Raw genomic sequence first — 19,811 nt, 5'->3', positions numbered from 1 at the left:
CACGTGTTCCTAGCAGAGTTGTCAATGTGGTTAGACTCAGCGGTGGGCGAAACATTGCGGGCATTTCCATGAAAACGACACAGGTTGGTCGGCGTGAGAGGCATTGAGGGCCACGAGTTGCGACAGTATCGGGCAACATGACCGTTTCGGCAACAAGTGAAACATATCAGCTGGTTGTAGACAGTTCCCCACTCCGTCGGGTTGTGATAATACGGAGAGAAGCATCAAGATGGAGCGAAAATGGTAGAAGGGTGGTAGTTGGCTCAGCACAGACAGAATGTAGGCCTATGTTTTCAAGTTCCTGGCGAACGATCGCTTGTACAAAGTGAACTGAAAAATGGGTAGCAGCAGGGCTACGCAAACAGAAAGCTGTGGGAGCCATCGCACCTAGTTCACGTCGCACAATTCAGACCACATCCTTTTATGGCGACGCATGCTGCTGTGCAAGCTGATCTTCACACGTCAACGTTGCGGCAGTATTGGGAAGTCTGGCAAATTGTTGCAGGACGCATCGGCTTTTGGCCTGCTCGAATTGTCGGCACTCTTTGATGACAGCATTAACTGTACAGCAGCTTTTGCACATGAGCAGATTAAAGGCGTCGTCAGCAATTCCCTTCAGTACGTGCCCGACCTTGTCAGCTTCTGTCATGTTGTGATTGGCTTTACCACAAAGCACCGACACATCCTGGATGTACGAGGCATGGGACTCCGCAGGGGATTGGGCATGGGAGGCCAGTTCCTGCTTTGCGGCAATTTTATGGCCAGCTGGTTTGCCAACTACTCTGTTAACTTCTCTTTGCATTGTTCATATAGAGCACTCTTTTGAGAAAAGGCACCACCAGCAGTATAAAATATTTACTTATTTTTCCCGATCATGTGATTCACTGACAACCATCTACATAAAATATTACGATGCTCGGCACTGCTGGAGCAGTCCACCATCACTCGTAACACAGGTCTATATGCGTCAGGCACCATCGCAAAGTGCCGACAAGCATGACGTTTGACTGTGCACATTCAACGCTGTCAGATCAGCCTGTGATCAGCAAATTCAGTTTGGAGCTTTCTGTCTACATGTGAGCTTTCGCCATTCCATCCAGTAAGCGTAAAAACGAACTTCGCGAAAGTGCTCGCTGTAGTTGCCGCATGGCACCCGCGGACCGAATCTTTGCTTCCGGCCACCTGTCAAGACCATGATGTCACATCCAATAAACAAAGCAGTTTACTGGTCTGAACATATATACAGGAGGCCATCTCACAGCGACAACCTGGCCGCCACCGTGTCAGTTGGCAGTGGATTTTTGTCACAGCTACGTCCAATACAGCAAGGTTTAACCAGTGGCGCTTCACCAGTATTTAACGGCAAAAGCTGCTGTTTGGTGGCGAGTCAACCACAATCTTGGTAGCGGCCATAGGCCATCCTTACGCCGTGAAATCGCCATGCCAAGGAAAGTGGGAGATAGGCGACATATTGAATAGCGGAAAAGTTGTCCACAGGCGCCATGTCTGCGCCAATGTGCACATTATGTACAAAAATCGAGTGAGACACCATACAGCGTCCTTGTTATGACTTTATTAGTGAAGCCACTAGCTTCGTGGTACACTGGGTTACATGGCAATACCACACTACCGAACCCATGCACAGAGGTGAGGCACCATCAGCACACACACCGTTGCATAGTCCCAGAATGTCCTTGTTGCCAAATGTCCATGCTCAGCACACAGGGTTGCAGATATAACACTCTTCCTCCCTAGCCAACGTAGTCCTTCATGTAGCTCGGCCATCATTTGATGCACTGAAGACGGTCACGCTGCTCATACGGCTCGAATGCCTCGGATGGTTTCACTGGGTGTGAGACGGGTGGTGATAAGGGTGGCTCAGCCACTGGTTCCTCCGTGGTGTCAACCTCAGTTGGCACAGTTTGCTCCTCAGATTGTTCACGAGGCTCCGGAAGCAACAGCTGCTGGTCAACGGTCTCATTTCGCGACACAATTAGAGGTTGATCAGAGTATTTATTCTACTCTCTACTCCTTAACTGATCAACATGATGCTTCCAAGGATGACCGTCTATGCTAAGAACCATGTACGACAGAGGTCCCATACAATACTAGGGACCCACTTCGGTCCTTCCAAATAATTTCGGTTGAACACGGGCTGTTGATACTCGGAGTACTACACCTTCTGGCTGCCTTGCTGTGCCAGCTTTTCTGTTCATCCGTAATCTCCCCCAGCAGATCTGGATGCAGTTATCCATTGCAGTGTAAAGTCTTCTGCCCATCAGCATATCAGCAGGACTCTTGCTTGTTGTTGTGTGGAAAAACATCCTGGTTTAAAAGAAAGCGAGCCAGTTTTGTGGCCATGTCTCCATCACTCATGTGTCTCAGAACCGGCTTGGTCTCTTGCGCCATGCATTCAACCTGTCCATTGGAAGATGGGCGATAAGGTGTCACTCTAACATGTCGGATCTGGTTGCCTTGCATGAACACTTCAAACTCTGAACAAAGTGCTGTTCCGTTGTCTGAAACCGCTATGTCTAGAATGCTGTGCACTGCAAACAATGCATGCAACTTGTGGCACACAGTTGAAGTTTATTCAAAATAGGAAAAGCACACAGGAAATGTTGTACAGGACATTTGAATCCCTAGCTCAAGGCTAGTTAGTATCCCTGCTAGTTATAATTCACAATCTTAACAGCAATACGAGAAAGTATAAATAAATCATATATACATAAACATACACTTATAAACACAACATGATAACATGGATTTCAGAGGAGGTACTTCCAACCATTCGGAGTGCATGTCGACCACCACAAGAAAAACGGTTGCTTGGAATGGTCCTGCAAAGTCTATGTGGATCCTGGACCATGGGCTCTTCGCATACTCCCAGGGATGCAACCTTGTACGTGGTGCTTCTGGCCTTGTCTCTTGACAGCGCTGACAAGCTTGCACCTTTTGCTCAATGTCTGCATCAATTCCTGCCCACCAGACGGTGCTTCTTGCCAGGACTTTCATGCGCACAATACCAGGATGTATGCTGTGTAGCAATTCTAAAACATGACTTCTTGCTTGGATCGGAGTATCCGCCCTGCTGTCCCACAGAAGCCTGAAACAGTACTCTGAAAGCTCGTGCTAGGGACAAATAAATGACTCACATTCCTCCTGTAGTTTTCCATGAGGCTAACCATTTACAACCCAGCATTAAACTCTAGCCAAGGTTGGGTCACTCCGAATGCACTGAGCAATCTTGCAGGCATCCTAAGCAATTTTAGGCGCCGTCTGCAGCATTCACACTTCACCCAGCTTTTTTTTCAGTCGAGCTTGTCTCTATTGCTGCAGGCAGTTGACTAAGGGCATCTGCATTTCTGAAGCCTTGCGCAAGCCTGTACTCCAGTTCAGTCATATGCAGACAGCATTAGCAACCGTCCCAACTTCCTTGGTGACAAAACGTGTGACATTGGCTTTGCATGGTCAACAATCCCAGTAGAGGCTTATGATCGGTCACTCTGCGAAAATGGCAGCCGTAGACAAACTTGTGGAACTTCTTAGTACCAAAGCCCACAGCCTCTCGGTCCATCTGTGCATAGTTCCTCCCTGCTGCTGTCACTGTTCAATAGCCATAGGCTATTGGCACCTCATATACATTATCATCAAGGTGGCTCAACACTGCTCCAAGCCCACATGGTGAAGCATTCCAGGCCAGTAATAATGGCTTCTGGACACTGCATTGGGCAAGGATGGTCGACAACTGCAGCAGATGCTTAGCTTGATGAAAAGCCTCTGCTTCTTGCTTTGTCCATTTCCAGCTGCTATTTTTATCAAGCAGCCAGCAAAAGGGCTGTAAGGTAGGCACAGCTCCAGACAGGAACCTGTTGTAGATGCTCAAGGCTCCCAGAAAAGCCTGCAAATCGTTCTTGCACCTTGGTTCTGGCGCATCATGCAGAGCCCTCACCTTGTCCTCAGTTGGCTGGATCGTTGCCCCGTTGACTTTTGCCCAAGAAACTCAACTTCATCCATGCCAAAGGCGCATTTCTCTTGGTTCAGTTGCACACCATCATTCTGTATATGTTGTAGCACTGCTTCAAGACACGCATTATGCTGCTCTTCATCCCTGCTGCCAACCAAGATGTCATCTAAATAGACTTGCACACCTTCGAGACCATGAAGCAGCTCTTCCCTGTGTCACTGAAATATAGCAACAGCTACTGCAACTGCAAACTGCAGACACGTTACTCAGGAAAAGTCCCCAATGAGTTGACATTGTCAAAAGACCAGCAGTTTCCTTGTCAACGAGTTGCTGATACACTTGATCAAAATCAAGATTGGAGAACTTCGAACAGCCCACTATCTTAGCAAACAGTTCTTCTGCCATAGGCAAGGTGTATGTCTCCCTACGGATCACAGGATTCAAATCAATCTCATAGTCTCCGCAAATTCATATACTGCCATCCTTCTTGACTACAGTGACTATCAGTGGGGCCCACAGGGAATGTCGGAAACACTCAAGAATAGCTTGCCCAATAAGCTTATCCAAGGCCTCATCCACTTGTGGAAGCAGAGCAAAGGGAACAGGCCAGGGCTTCAAAAATCGGGGTTGTGCGTTTGGTAGCACTTCCACACGTGCCGTCGGCCCTTGGCTCTTCCCGAGACCAAGTTGAAAAACCTTTGCGTCCTTCTTTCGCACATTAGTGAGGGGTGTGTGTCGGCTCACTTTGTCCATTCTCAGTTGATGAACCTTCAGCTCAATCCCAAAAGCTGTGAACCAGTCCCGGCCTAGCAAGCTCACGTCTGCTCACCTGACCATGACTAGATGTAGCCACTCCTGCTAACCCCTATAGTTTACTTGGACTGTCACTGAGCCTACCACCTTGAGTTCTTGCTGACTATAAGTATAAAGCTGCAACTCACATCCCTGAAGCTTGTGCTTGGACACAACACCCACAGTCGCCACAGAGTCCTTTCGTTGACAGTAGAACACACAGCTCCGGAATCAACTTCCCTCCCGAGAGGCTGTCCAATGACTTCAACAGACATGGAATGTGAGGTCTTCAGCTGCTATCTAGAAGACACCTTACATGTTCGTCGTCCCGTCACCGTGGCACTGACTCGCTTGCTTGCTGCCTTCCGTCCAGGGCGTAGGCGAAGAGCGCTGAGCTTTTTGCCGACAAGCCTTCACAATGTGCCCACGCTGCTTGCAATAGTGACATTGCACATGCCTAAAAGGACATAAGTCTGGTGCATAATGTCATCCACAGTGAAAACACTTATTGCCGGGCGGCTGTTTGCTGTCCGGTTCAGGCTTCACTGCATCTCGCATCGCCTCCGTTGCCTTTTGAATGCAGTATAGCTCTGCCGGTATCGCCACACAAATCTTCTCAATCTCTCTGTGGGCATGTTCTGCTGCCAATGTTTTTTGCTGAGCCACCACAAAGGTTAACTCAGGCTCAGAAAGAAGCCGCCATTGCAAGGAGCCATCCCAAACGCCACAGATCAACCTGTTACGGAGCGTATCTTCCAAGGTAGTCCAGAAGTTGCAGTGCTCTGACAGTCAATGAATCTCGGCGATATAATCTGCGATGCCTGCCCACTGGCCATGCTTGCCAAATTGAAACTTTTGCACAGTGATGGATGGTGCGGCGTTGAAATGCACGGACAGCTAGCTTCTTGACAATGTCGGTGTAGCCCTTCACTGACGGCGTATGTCACTGGCCCACATACTGTGCACAACACAGCCCATTTAATTTCTTCCACAGCTATGTCATTTGCTTCGAAGTACGTACAAAGCCCATGCAGCCTCATCGAAGCCTGGCGTGAATTCTCCCACGGAGCCCAACCCTGTCATTGCTGTTGCTGCCATCTCGGTGGTTCTGCCTCATTGCCAATTGTTATGACTTTATTAGTGAAGCCACAAGCTTCACAGTACACTGGGTTACATGGTTACACTGAACCTGCTCACAGTGGCAAGGCGCCGTCAGCACACACCGTTGCAAATGCCAAACACATCAATACTTGAGCCTCTACCACACCATACACCCTGCGCTGTCTTCCTATAAATGCTCACACTGTGATCAATGCGCAACGCTTTACCACATGGTATGGGCTTGTGCAAGCACACCACAGCTCATACTCAACACACCCCACCACACGGCAATGGGAAACAGCTCCAACTCGACGGACCAGCTCAACCGAGCAAGAAGGGCAGCTAAGTGGACCACATACTTTACAGCAGAAGAGCTACCTATGCTTGTGTGCTCTTTTCTATAAAGTTTACTCTCACGCTCTCTCTTTCGCAGTCATTGTTCCGGAATGTCCCTGTTGCCAACCATCTACGCCCAGCACACAAGGTTGCAGACACAACAGTTCAAAACTTCAGTAACCATTTTACATTAGTCATACAGGAGTGTGGGGTCTGGCTCAGCGCCAGTACAATTGCTTGCTTCTGCCAGAAAGTTGAGGTTGTCTGTTTGTCTAAGCAACCCGCATGCGTCGGGGTGGAAGGTATTAAATAAAGGCAGCAACCAGCAGAAGAAACATCAGTACCATCCCTTGACTCGGCCCACCATTGAGCTAATGTAGCCACTGGTCCACGCAATTCCACTTTAGATGGTGCGGTAAAATGGCACTTGAAGGCATAGTTTCATGTTTTGAAACCATGAGCAACCCTTTCGGCGCAGAGTGCCCACAGATTTTGTATATTTTGCTGAAATGTAGCGGGATGTAGTGGCCACAATAATCGTGCCCACATCAGATTAAGCCGTTTTATTAAGCAGGTAAGCCGTCTTTTGGCTGCAGGGTTCCCCGTCTCAGTCTTGACTGCCATTTCAGAAACCCTTCTTCAAAAATTAAAGCAAGGATTGGGAAGTACAATGGTTTGGAAGTACAGAAGGCACCTAAGCCAGAGGTGGTCCCTTATATCCATAAACTTTCCCACTATCTTAAGAAGGTGGCAAGTAGGCACGGCATGCCAATTTTTTCCTCTGCCCCCAATAAGCTGCGAAAGTTGTGTCCACGTATCTGTAACGCCAGAAAACATGAATGCCAGAACCACAAACCGCCATTTGTTAAATGTTCCACTGGAGCGGTGTATTGCATTCCCATCTCATGCGGGATGTTTTACGTCAGCGAAACTGGTCACTGTGTCAATGTCCATTTAAGGGAACATGCCCAAAAACTGAGAACTATATGATAAATACAGACATTTAATTGCACATGTCAGCAAGTGTACGGATTGTGTAGCCCGGTTTAAAGAGACGACGATTCTAGGAAAGAGCAGTGACAAGACCAGGCGCATCAGTTTAGAAGCCTACCACATTAGAAAATTTGGTAGCAAGTGCTTTAGCACTCCTTCCCTTGCTCTCTTTGATGCTGAATTTCATCTTCTGGGTGTGGCTGTAGGGGGTTCCGATTTTCAAATAAAAAGAAAAATAATTGTTTGCATTTTGTTGGCTGTATTAAGCTTGCACTGTTGGCACCCTATCACCCTTGACATGTTTTTCCCTTCATTTCCCTTGCTTCACTCTGACATATACAAGGTGCGCTATCCTTGCCAACAAAGTCAGAGCTCTTGTGTATGTGTCTCCCTTCTTGTGGTCGTCTGTTTGCGCTGTTACCCACATGTTTTAAGATGAACCAATTCACCGAAAAAGAAGTATTGATGACGTAGCAGAGTTTGCCTTTCGACACAGTTCGACACAATTAGCATAGCGGTAGCATCACTGCACATAGAAGAATTCACAGGGCGGCTCTACCAAGAAAAGCCTCTGCTTCTTATTTCAGATGTTGTAGCACTGGCTATGGTCGGTAGCTAATTGGCAAGAGCTATACAAGATTGAATGCGAGGAGTGCATCAGCCTTTTAACAAAGCCTTTGGGCTCACTGATAAAGCACCAAGACTGCAGTGGACTCATCTACCCACTGGACAGCTTTTAGCGATTCTCTATGTATGAGAGAAGTTTATTCAACTCCTTGCAAGAAGAAGGCACATGAATCGCACTTTGAAGGAGGCTATAAATAATGCCATTGCAGTACTCTGCGAGCACAAGGCATTGATGTGCTCTATGCCAGGACAACCAAGAGAACTTGCTACAGCTGTTGCTGACAAAGTTAAAAGACAAGGGCAAAAGAAAGGACACAACACAGTGCCTGTGTTGTGTCCTTTGTTCTGCCCTCAACTTCTGCAATGTGCAGTCACGTCAATACTGAATCATTAACTGGCCCAAGCTTACACCTTATAACGTTTTATTGCCTACAGACTTGTACAATGTTTCTAACTACAGCCAGCTAGTGGGAGACACTGCACTACAATCATGAAGAAGCATGCAATGCCAATCCATTTTGTTTTTTAGTATCCTCTCATACTGTTAGATGAGGCTTCACAAATCTCTTGAATACATAAATCTTTCTTAGCTAATTATCGAGTTATTGAAGTGTCTTGAACACTTATTACAAACAAGGATGCAATGAATATTAATGCAGAAATAATGTTTCCTAGCCAGACACATTCAAACTTTTTTTAAAGGGCCCCTCATCAGCTCTGGCCACTTTGAACTGACAAGCACAGTGCATACAATGCAGGCTAACGATCGTGTCTGCTAAGTATTACATCCTTACATGCCCCAAAAAAAAACTAAAATTTCAAGCCAGCCATTTGTCTTTCTCGCAGGCGCCGCACTCCCAACCGGAGAGTAAACGTCAATCACACAAGAGCTCCTAAGTATGTACATGGTAATGTTGTGACATCATTTACAGTGACACGTAACTTTCGAGAATTATTCAAGGCAACATCAGTTATTTGTTTAATGTGTTACTTCAATATACAAATTAAAGTTTAGAGAAATAATAAACATACAAACCAAATGTCTGTGCGCTAATGTTTTACTTCACACCGAAGCAAGAGATTAAAGCTTGTTCCCACGTCATGTGGTCGTGTGCACAGAGAATGAAACTATGTCATTTTCTACTGTGTTCCAGCACTGCAATCCTCTCGCATCTGTCTTGGTGCTCACGATTGTGGCACTGACTTATACCACTAATCAGGTGTTCTTGTGCAGAGTGCACAAAATTGTCTGCTGCACGAACCAAGACAAACGCAACAGCTCGCACGTGAGACTGTCACCGGTAGTGTGCCACTCGGCAAAAAATTTGGAGGACACTTAAGCTTTGCCTTTAAGAGTGGAACGCAATAGCATTCAAAGATCCCCGACTGCTTCTCATGCTTCCAGGCAACTGAAGCTTATGTAACTAATTTTTTCCTGGAAACCTTGGCGACGAACGCTATGCATGAAGGTGGGCGCTCTGGTTCTTTTTTTTCTTTCCCCCACGGCGGGTGCTGCCACTGCCATGGAGGCGAGTGCCATCTGGATAGTGTTGCAAGGAACCAAGTGGGGCATGCCGCTCCCACTAAGACTGTCCTCAAATGGCAGCTGGAAATGGGGTTTCCACATTCCAGAATTATGTTTTCTTGTATGCAGTGAAACCTCGTTAAACCGTAGTTGGCCGGAGGTCAGAAAAAGTACATATTAAATAGTACTACTGCTTAACCGAAATAGCTAGAGATCACCCACTTACCTGTCAAGAACATAACTATGAGAGAGTGCGATAAAAGGGCAGAAAACACGCAGTATTTAGTCACTTTGCACGACAAAAGTATGTTATTTTCGTTTGATGCCGCGGCGGGCTAGCAGAGACGACGACAGCCTCAAACTCGCTGAAGCTACCAGCCAGCTTTTCCACCAGACCTCTCTTCTCTGCAACCACCCGCACGGGGCTTAGTATTTACACGATTGTAAGTCGACCCCTTTTTTAAAATTTGAAAGTCTGAAGTTGGGGGGTCGACTTACAATCGAAACCAAAACATGGCCGCGCCAAAAAAAGCGATACAAACAAGAGCTACAACGTAGTTACAATTTTATGTTTGCTCTATGGCCCTACCCATATCTTTTTGCTATCCCGCGTGTTTGTTCGCTTTTCGGAAGGGTTTTTCAACATTTGGAGAGTCTTACAGTGCATGCAACACTTATGGGGGGGGGGGGGGTGTCGATAGTTGATGGAAGCGCCGCTGTTTCCATTTGCGGCGGCACCCTCAGAACGGCGGCGCTTGCGGGGGGTATCGGTAGTTCATAGAAGAGCAGACGCCGCTCGCGGGTTTCTCTTTCTCTGTTTAAAGGCATTGGAATTGGTTTGACCAACTTTTTGACGCGTTCCACTTGACTGCCGGCTACGTGCTACTTCTATGCTTCCCCAGTCGTCATGAGTGCTGCAGGCCCACTAATTGTTCGGCACTCGTTCACAGCAGCGTTCAAGGGGGCTGCCATCCTTTACGCCGAAGAAACAAATCACTGCGCAGCGGGCCGCAATTTCGATGTTTCTAAATGGGTGGTGCGAGAGTGGCGACTGCAGCGAAGCGGAATTTTCACCCTGTGACGGCAAGTGACAAATTTCCCACGTGCCGAAGTCTGGACGCTTTCCGGAGCTGTAGGCTAAGCTTGCGGCGTACGTCGCTGAAATGCGTGATCGGTCCCTGCCATTGAAGTGCGACGTGGTCATGAAACAAGCCCGGACCTTCGCCTTAATTTAAAGGTTCTGCTCCGCCGTGAGTACGAGTGGCTGGCGGCAGAAGACTGCGAAATTACGCCAACCGGACCTGTCAAAAGAGCCTCCGTGATGGCTGCGTGTGGTTCGGTGCATTTGGCGTGGGCTGCTGTTCTGCAAGATGTCCTGGTGCGGTCGTTTGCCAAATTTGAAATTTCGCTGGACCACGACGCGCTGTGGGACCGCAGCAACGATGACGATGGCAGCACTAGTGAAGACGAGTAGTCGAGTGACCATGTCAGCTACTAATAAATTTTCGTTATCGAATGCGCCCTCGGGTATGCTCTATTTTTTTTTTTTTTTCCGGTCAAGCGATATGGGGGGGTCGACTTACATTCGAGTCGACTTACAATCGTGTAAATACGGTACGTGACGCACAGCATCTGCCACTGCCGGGCCTGAATTGCCTGTGCTGTAGCTTTCCATGTCATCCTCATCACTGTTGTTAGGCGACACTTCGGCAATAACAGAGGCAACTATGGCGAAAAGTCGAACCTCGAAAAGTCAAATCTCGTAGCCAACGCATCTTCACAGTCGCAGCAGCATTGCCGACCAAGTTCTCCTTCACATTCCAAACGCCACACACCGTAGTCAATGGTAGATCCCTCTCGCATGCCAGCACCAAATGCAAAATTCAATATGGCCGCTTTCCAGCGGTAGCGTACGCCAGTGCACACCGTGCTCATCTTCCTGGCTTTGTGGCTTGCGTCAGTGCCTTGGCTGCCGCCTACCTGGTGTGTTCTAATTACCAGGAGACAAAAGAGCCTCTACAGACACCCATACAAACAAGCCACGACTGAACAGACGTGCGACTTTATTGGCAGAAGACAAGCAGTGCACCTTCTCATTCAAGAGCAGAAATAAATGGCATTGCATGTCGAGATACGTTGGAATCATAACATGAGCTCATAAACTGCTCCCTTTCGGCGTTGCACATGATGGCCTGGTAAAGAGCGACAACCAGCAGCACAAACAGATTGAACAGTGTGCCACCTGTTGCCACCGACAGTTGGCGTTGAAGATTATCAACTTGCATTCCGAAGCAATTGTGAGACTCTGGCATCTGCTGCGGCGACCAGCACAGCAACAAGCATTAGCCTGCATTTTAATGTTACCGCCTTTCCAACCTGCACATTTCTTTTTGTTGTTTCAGGGGGCCGCTAATGTATCACTCACACTTGGTGCCCCACTTTCACTCAACATGGACATGGCCGGTTTAATGTGTGGGCATCATCAGCAGCCGCTTTTGCAGGCCTTTCCACCCATGTGGCTATCAACTTCACACACTTCGGACCATGTAATCACGTGTGCCGGTCTCCATTCAAGCCACATCATGGCTGAGGTAGGCCGCAAGCTAGATTTGCCGACAGCTGCAGCAGGAAAAGGACGAACAGGAAGCACCAATCACGGCACGCGTAAACAGGGAGTCTATGTCGCTGTGCAGATTGCAGGAGCAGGTGCCTATTTCGAGAGACTGTTTCCCAATGAAACTGACCAGGCCGCTACATCCGAGAAATGTAGCACGGCCGCTATGACCAAGTGGGACAGCATTGAAATGAGACTCTGCAATCAAATCACTTCAGCAGCACATTTCTAACATAACATTAAGACTATACACTATAGAGTGGCTAAGATCCACATGACAACAGTGAGCATACACGCACACAGGTAGCTTAGGGGCACATTCAGCTGTCTGACTACAGGCATAGTGCTTGCCTTCATTGCACATGGTGGTCCCGTAACAAGTGACAAACAGCAGCACAAGCAGCTTGGACAGAATGTCCCACCTGTTTGCACCGACAGTCACTATTGAAGATGAGCAACTTGCATTGTGAAGCAATCGGGTGACGCAAGCATCCGCTGCCACAGCCAACACAGCAACATGGCCTACCCAGAATTTTAGCGTTACCGCTTTTCCAACCTGCACGTTTCATTTTGTTCTTTTGCGTGCTGTAATGTGCAACTCACACTTGGTTCCCCACGTTCTCTCAATATGGGCATGGTCAGTTTTGTGCACATAATAATTTTGCAGCCACTTTTGCAGGCCTTTCCACCCACGTGGCTATCAACTTCATACACGTCGGACCATGTAATCATGTATGCTAGTGCCTGTCACGCCAAATCACGGCCGAGGAAGGCCACAAGCAAAATTTGCACGCTGCTACAGCAGCAAAGGACAGGACGGGGAGTACCGATCACAGTGTGTGTAGATTTGGAGTCTGTCGCTGTGAAGACTGCAGGAGTGACTGTTTCTCAATGCAACTGACCAGGCTCCTTCCTACACATAAGAAACAGAACGCGGCGAACAGGACCAAGTGGGATGGCAGTGAAACCAGATTCTGCAATCAATCACTTCAATGTAGCTTACGCAAAAACCCGGGTTATTGTGCAAGAAGAGCAAACCTGAAGGAGACTAGGAATTAAATATGGGAATGAGAAGGCTTGCAATTAAGAAAGAGGTCACTCTACCCTACAAGGACTGAAGGCCAAAAACATTAAGAAATTCAAGTGCTATATAGCATACTGTGCAAAGGCATTTAATGCAAGACACACACCGATGCCGCATCAGCTATTTCAGAAGAGCAATTGCACATGGCAACTTACACCAGGATACACTGCTACAAATATGTTATGCTACTAGACTGACTTGTATTAAGTACGAATCAGTTGACGTGTATGTTTGGATGAGGAAGTGGAATGAGATCTAACAAGAATGGGGAATGAAAGAAAAAGCGTGCCTTCATTGAAAAAAAGTTATACTTGGCACAAATGGAATTTGACAAGGCCAGGAAGCTGATTTATTAAGAAAGGGCAAGCTGATGGAACTTTTCTGGCCAGTGTCGTCCGTCTTGTTCAGAGGTTGCAGGTGCATCTGAACAAGCAGATTTTTTTATTATTATTATTTTAGGTACCTGGATGACTCGGCCAATATCCATGCTGGTGGAATGATGGCCGAGGCTTTTAACTCTTGAAACACTCCTCTGTAGACTTGATATCTCATCTAAATACTTCTGGATCATCGTCCTCTTTTATGGTGTAAAAACCTTGCGAATTCAGGTCCAGCTCCTTCCTGTTGGTATAGATGGGGGCTCCTGTGATGAGGACCAAGATGTATGTGGTGCAGACTCTGTTGGAGCAGAACAGGAACCCATGAGGTACAGCACAGAGTAGCCAAATTCACACAGTGTTTTCTTTTAAGTTTGAACCAATTATGATGAACCATAACTACGAACAAACACTCATATCTGCTACAAACAAATCACATGTATCTCAAGACTAGCAAGCCAATACAGCATATATCAAGCATATTTATTTCTGAACCCAATGCTGTTTACCTTGTAGAAGCAGCAAAAGTCCACACGTCCTTGTTGTTGTCTATGTCCTTGTTGTAGCAGGCAGTAGCTTCTCTTTAGTGTGCGGAGTATGTTGCTTTACACTGGTGCCATCCTCTATGTTGCATGTCTGGAACAGAAATTTTGACCCTCAGAAATTGAAAAAAAAAAAACACAATTTTGCAATATGAAATGCATAAAGATGTGACATACATACTGTAATGGTTTGTGACTGCAGAACATATGCAAATGTACACTGTTTGTTCTAGGTTGCTTAAGCACCATGTTAATTAAAAACCTATTGCTACTGTCTATAAAATTGATGTTCGCCTGACTACAATGCATGTCAATAGCTTAAGTATTATTAGGATAACAAATGAGAACGTCGGTGCACTCATTCATGCACTAGAAATCACACTGCTGGTTTCACAAGCAAATCCATGAAATACATGAAGCTATTAGAAATGATGCATTCTTTTTCTGCACAAACGTGATGCACCACTTCACTACTGCAAAAATAATTGCCCACAGGTAAACCAAATGGAACAGCACGGACATTTGGAACCAACAGGTATGAAATATGACTGAATTATCATGTGTGCAACTGTTTAATACATTAAATTCTGCACTTTCACTTCAATTTACCATAAGGTTATTTGGTTTTGTGGATGAAAGAAGTTGCCAGCGGACTCGAAAAAAAAGAAAAGATATATATATTGATAAGGCTACTCGCTCACCTATGGCTACAGCTACGAGATGAAAGCTGAGACACGCGTTCTGATATTGCACTCTCTCTCTTTCGTGCATGTCTGTGTATAATGATGGCCTCGCAACTAGAGGTTTATTTAGGAAACAGCAAAGGAGGGTACTGACTGCCCATATGTAATGCAGGATCTAATTCGTTAACTTGTCTCCGCCTGTAAGTTAATGAGACGAGTATTACATAAAAATTCAAGCAGCGATGTTAAACGACTCACCGTTATTGCTGTCGTCAGTTGCAGCAGAATCCAGCTCCCCTTTCGATGCAGACGTGTTTCGCATGGCTGACGACCGAAACCTAGTTTTCGGGCCTACATCTCCCCTCGCAAACCCATCACTGCACCCCAAGTTAAACAATGCATGATATTGAAGCACAATAAACTGGTTTTAGCACAAACTAAGCAACCAGTGTAAGTGTACAAACCAATGAATCCATGCCTGCCGTGGATGCAAACGTACTGGTAAAAATTTTAATCCAGGCCAGAGATCACGTGGGGTTATTTTGCATTTACAATGGCAAAAAGAACAAAGCAGAGTAAGTACTCAAGAGTACACTGTATAATTAGGAATAATCATTTTGTACTCTTTGTCGTGTAATAAAAACGCTTTGATTAGCATGGGATGAAGTTTGTAGGTTATAACTGCACTGACTGCGGCGCCTCTAGCAGGAGATATTGCACTCACGAGGGAACCTTCTATTTGTACTATTACTGTTTTTCTAGCAGTGCTACGTAGTCAATTTTTTCGTCCTCTGTGACCATTTGTTGAACTTGAGAGTGTTCGGGGCCTGACCACAACACGGGCCACAACACTCCGACTCTGGTATGGCGCCGAAATGACGCTGATGTCGATGTGGCTTCACCTTTCCCACTGCCCTCCGCGTTTGCGTTTGGAGGCCGTTCCGATCTCTAAGGCTCATTTTGCCGGGCCGCTGTACTGCCGTGATTTCGTGACGAAAAGTGAAAACACTACGTGTTAACCGATACATACTCAATAAGCTGCTATGGTTTATACAGATACAAAACGCATTATGTTAAATGGCCACTGCGTCGGGGGTTTAACTTTACTACTTTTAAAAATTAAACTACTGTTTAGCTGGGTAGAGTGTGATGAGGTTTTACCATATTGAAATTACAATCCAGCAATATCATGTCTGTAGGTTGTGTGCAAGTTGTTCTTTACGAATTTTCTGGCACATTTTACTAAGAGAAATTCAATTAGTTCAGTCTGCGTGGTTCAGGACTATGTTTCACAAAGAGGCAATGGCGCCAACGCCGACACGGGATTTTCTGCGACACTGGGCCCTTAAAGGGCCCCTCACCAAGCCCCAAAGCAAATTTTGGTTATACGTTGGAAGTTGTTGCATGTCCTCTAGGGAGCATTCTGCCACAAAAATTTGTGGCAGGAAATAACAGAAACACGGCAGAAAATGACATAGTTTCGGTGTCTGTGTGCGCGACTGCACGACATGATTGGATTGGATTGGAGAAACTTTATTTATGCCTGCAGTTGGGCGCTCGCGCGCCCCGACGAGGGCCTACGTCATCCTCGAAGGTGCCGTTACTCGGCGCGGGTTGCACGACATGAAAACAACCAGACAAAACAGAAGTAGATCTCTCTTGCTGTGGTGCAAAGTAAAGCAAAACATGCAGACATTCGGCTTGTGTGTTTATTATTTCTCTAAGCTTTAATTCGTATATTCCAGCAACATATTACACAAATAACAGATGTTGGGTTCAATAATTCTTGAAGTCGCATGTCACCACGAGCGACGTCACAGCGTGAACACATGTACATAGGCGCACTAGCACGTGTACGTCATCCTTCGGCTTGGGGCGCAGCCGCCACGAGAAGGAAAAACGGCATTCAGTTTGAAATTTCACATCTTCTCGCGGTGTGTACCGATGCAATACTTTGCAGACACGATCGTTGTCGCACATTGCATGCTCTGCACCTGCCAATTCATAATGGCCAGACCTGGTGAGGGGCCCTTAAACAATATCGAGTTAAAACGCAAGAGAGAGTGAGAAAAAAGGAAAGGCGGGGCCCATGACATATTCACGATCTTCCAGCTCCAGTACGGGATAACGCAGGGAAGGAATTTAATTTGCGGAGGCTACACGGGGCAAGTGGAGAGTATGTTAGTGGTGTCACTCACCTCCTGAAATCATGGGTTCGGGGAACTTCAAGTTTTTCTATCTGCTATTAATGAACTAATTTGAAAAATTATTGTGATAGAATGCTCCTTAGAGGGCCCATAACTTTCAGCGCATAACCAAAATTTGCTATGTGGCCTGTTCAGAGGCCCTTTATGAATTATGACAGCCATGGAATTCTTGTGGATGCTTTCTAAGAGTGAGGCATACAAGGTGCTTTGTTCTGGTGGTAGTAAAGTAACAAAAAGTCATAACAGCCTTTATTTATCCCTGAAAACTGAAACATCATACAAGAGACGTCAAATTTTTTTTTTTAATTGGATCATAGGATTTCTTAATAACCAGTCCCAATTTGTCATTATATATAATCACCTATCTTGCCCTGTGTCACTAACATCAGGCATCCTTCAAGGATCGGTTCATGACCCTCTATAATTTTTAATTTATATTAATGACTTACCTTCACATGTGTCCTCTAACATCCGAATGTTCCCCAATGATTGTCATTTATCACACTATACGTAGAACCTCCAATCAAACAGCCCTGCAGAAAGACCTCACCGACATGCCAACATGGTGTGACGATTGGTTAATGACACTTAATGCAGAAAAATGTAAAGTTATGTCAGTCACTTGTAGCAGTAACCCCTTGGTATTTTTACCAAATCGGAAGCAAGCCTCTCAAACTAGTCGAGTCACATAAATACCTAGGTGTCACTGTGTGCAATTATCTGTCCTGGCATAAACATATTTCTAACATTAAATCATCTGCTAACAAGACACAAGGCTTTTTGAAGCGTAATCTCCATCAGGCTCCACAAAATGTAAAACTGCTTGCATACAAATCTCTTGTTCGAGCAAAACTGGGATATGCATCTACCATCTGAAGCCCGTATCAAACATGCCTTATCAGCTCACTTGAATCTGTCCAGAACTGCGCTACTAGGTTCATTCAGTTACAATATTCATATGATGTCAGTATTTCCGCTCTTAAAGCAGAACCCTGATTAACACTACTATCTAATCGCCGACGCATTGCCAGTCTTGGGCTGTATCAAGTTCTTCTTCAGCACCCTTAATCATGTGCCATACATTGTTCCCGCAGCACGCATCTCTCACCGCACAGGTCACACGCCTGCGTGCCTGAACCGCTCGTTTTTCCGCCTCGTTCACTGCTCAAACAGCTAGAGACTGCAACAGCCTTCCTGCTGACATTGTTGATATCGCTTGCCTGTCTTTGTTTCCAACAGCATGTGACTGATCACTTTGCATATAGCTAATGATGCGTACATAATGTGGAACTTATGTAATACCCCCTCCGGGGGGGGGGGGGGGAGGGTCTCTAAGGACAATACACAACTGAATTTTCGGTGGAAGATGAGTTTTCAGAAAATAGTAGTTTTGAGGTCCTTGACTAGTGGAAAAAATGACAAACATTTTATCCACATCCAAGAGTTGAAAAGGTGAAATTCGTGTCTATTTAAGTGCTGTTGACACCTCATGAACAAGAATTACATTGCTCATGAGTTGCAGAGCTTTACGGTGCAAAAGTAACAAACACCATAGTAGTGTGCATTGCTGAGAATCCACATATGTGTAGAAAATAAACAACCGAGATGCTTTCCTTCACCTGCATTTTCACAACATACAAATCAGAGCAGTTTAATGAACAAGTGCATCACCATGACAGTCATCCACCAATGAGGTCTCTGCCTGCTCTTCTTCAGATGACGCACAATGTCGCCCATAGGGAACACTCAAGCGGCCAGTACAGTGCTTCAACTCCTTTACCAATGCGGCTACAGAACAAACATCAATCACTGGAGCTTATCACCACTGGAGCACCTCTGCCAACCACATTTGCATTTTCTTGACAGTAGCTTGACAGCTACTCTGGCAGCACTACAGCAGTGGAGAATACACATCCTGGAAAAGGCAATCATGCCAGCAGCTACAATGATTGACCAACACCTGGTCCTAAATTAAGCTTTCTTATATGCGTACCGGCAATGATTGAATGCATATGCATTGTTTTCATTAGTCTTAACCTAAAAGTCAGCTCATCTTTATGTTTACTAAATAGTGGTGATGTAGTCTTATTTTCTTCAAGGATAGAGCTTGAGGCCTATTAATGGGGGAAGCTTAAATATAAACGAAGGAGAATGAATCCAGCAGTAAGCTAAAGGGTTGTTTTATCAGAAACCGGAGGCTAAGCTTGGACAGGTAAGCTGTGTCCTTCCACTTCACCACCTACCTGGTGGCACAACTTGCACAAATACAGCATACTTGTTCTACTGCTCGAAAGAAGATTGCTCACTCGCATCTGTGAATGTTAGCTCCAGCAAACACCACATGAAACAGTCTAACGCACATTATATTTCACCAGCTATCAAGTTACAAGCAAAGCTATAGATTCTTTAATTCACCCTTACTCAGTGTAAGCACTCAAGCACTGCATCTGGACAAAGGCCAGTCACACACACCAAACCAAGCTCATCAAGTGCTTCTCAAAGTAAATGACACAGTTCAGTTCCACTACTGCCTCATCACCTCATATTGATGCTGTCTGGCTTTGCTTTTACGAGAAACACTGCAATCGCCTTCCAAGCCATTCTTCGCTCAACACTGCTACACTTTGCATTTTTGTGCAAGCACTTCTCAGCGTTCCTTGCTGCCACTCAACGCTGCTGCACTTCGCATTTATGGGTCAACATGCATGCACATATCTATTCATGCATTCTAAAGCGCTGTGTTGAACTGATATCACCAGCCGGCCAATGCTACCACATAGCAAATTACGATACTTGGAGCCTTCGTGACCTGTCACGCAAGAAAGCAGCCAACACCAGGAAAGCAGGGTCAAGAGGCAAAGAATGCTTCGCCTTAAAAATATTTTGTTACAAGTGCTTTTGCGATGCTTCAAGAAAAACCTGAGGTCACAGTTTGATGCAATCTAGCAGAAATGTGCACCAAC

At 46.0% G+C, this 19,811-nt stretch overlaps 1 protein-coding gene and 1 long non-coding RNA gene across 3 annotated transcripts in view; both read right to left on the bottom strand.

The window, feature by feature from the left end:
* The window catches only part of LOC142578574 (fat-like cadherin-related tumor suppressor homolog), a 512,562-nt gene that overhangs the window by 479,261 nt on the left and 13,490 nt on the right, over window positions 1–19,811 (bottom strand). The gene's annotated exons all lie outside the window — the stretch shown is intronic.
* On the bottom strand, window positions 11,209–19,804 carry LOC142578576 (uncharacterized). The gene is made up of 3 exons (XR_012827249.1): window positions 14,900–19,804; window positions 13,926–14,052; window positions 11,209–13,717 (listed from the first exon to the last, which is right to left on the bottom strand). It is a non-coding gene; the product is annotated as an uncharacterized LOC142578576 (long non-coding RNA).

This window comes from Dermacentor variabilis, chromosome 4 (genome assembly GCF_050947875.1).
Source record: "Dermacentor variabilis isolate Ectoservices chromosome 4, ASM5094787v1, whole genome shotgun sequence".
NCBI classification, from domain to species: Eukaryota; Metazoa; Arthropoda; class Arachnida; order Ixodida; family Ixodidae; genus Dermacentor; species Dermacentor variabilis.
The sequence above is the reverse complement of the archived record's forward strand: the minus strand, read 5'-3'. Positions and strand labels throughout refer to the sequence as shown.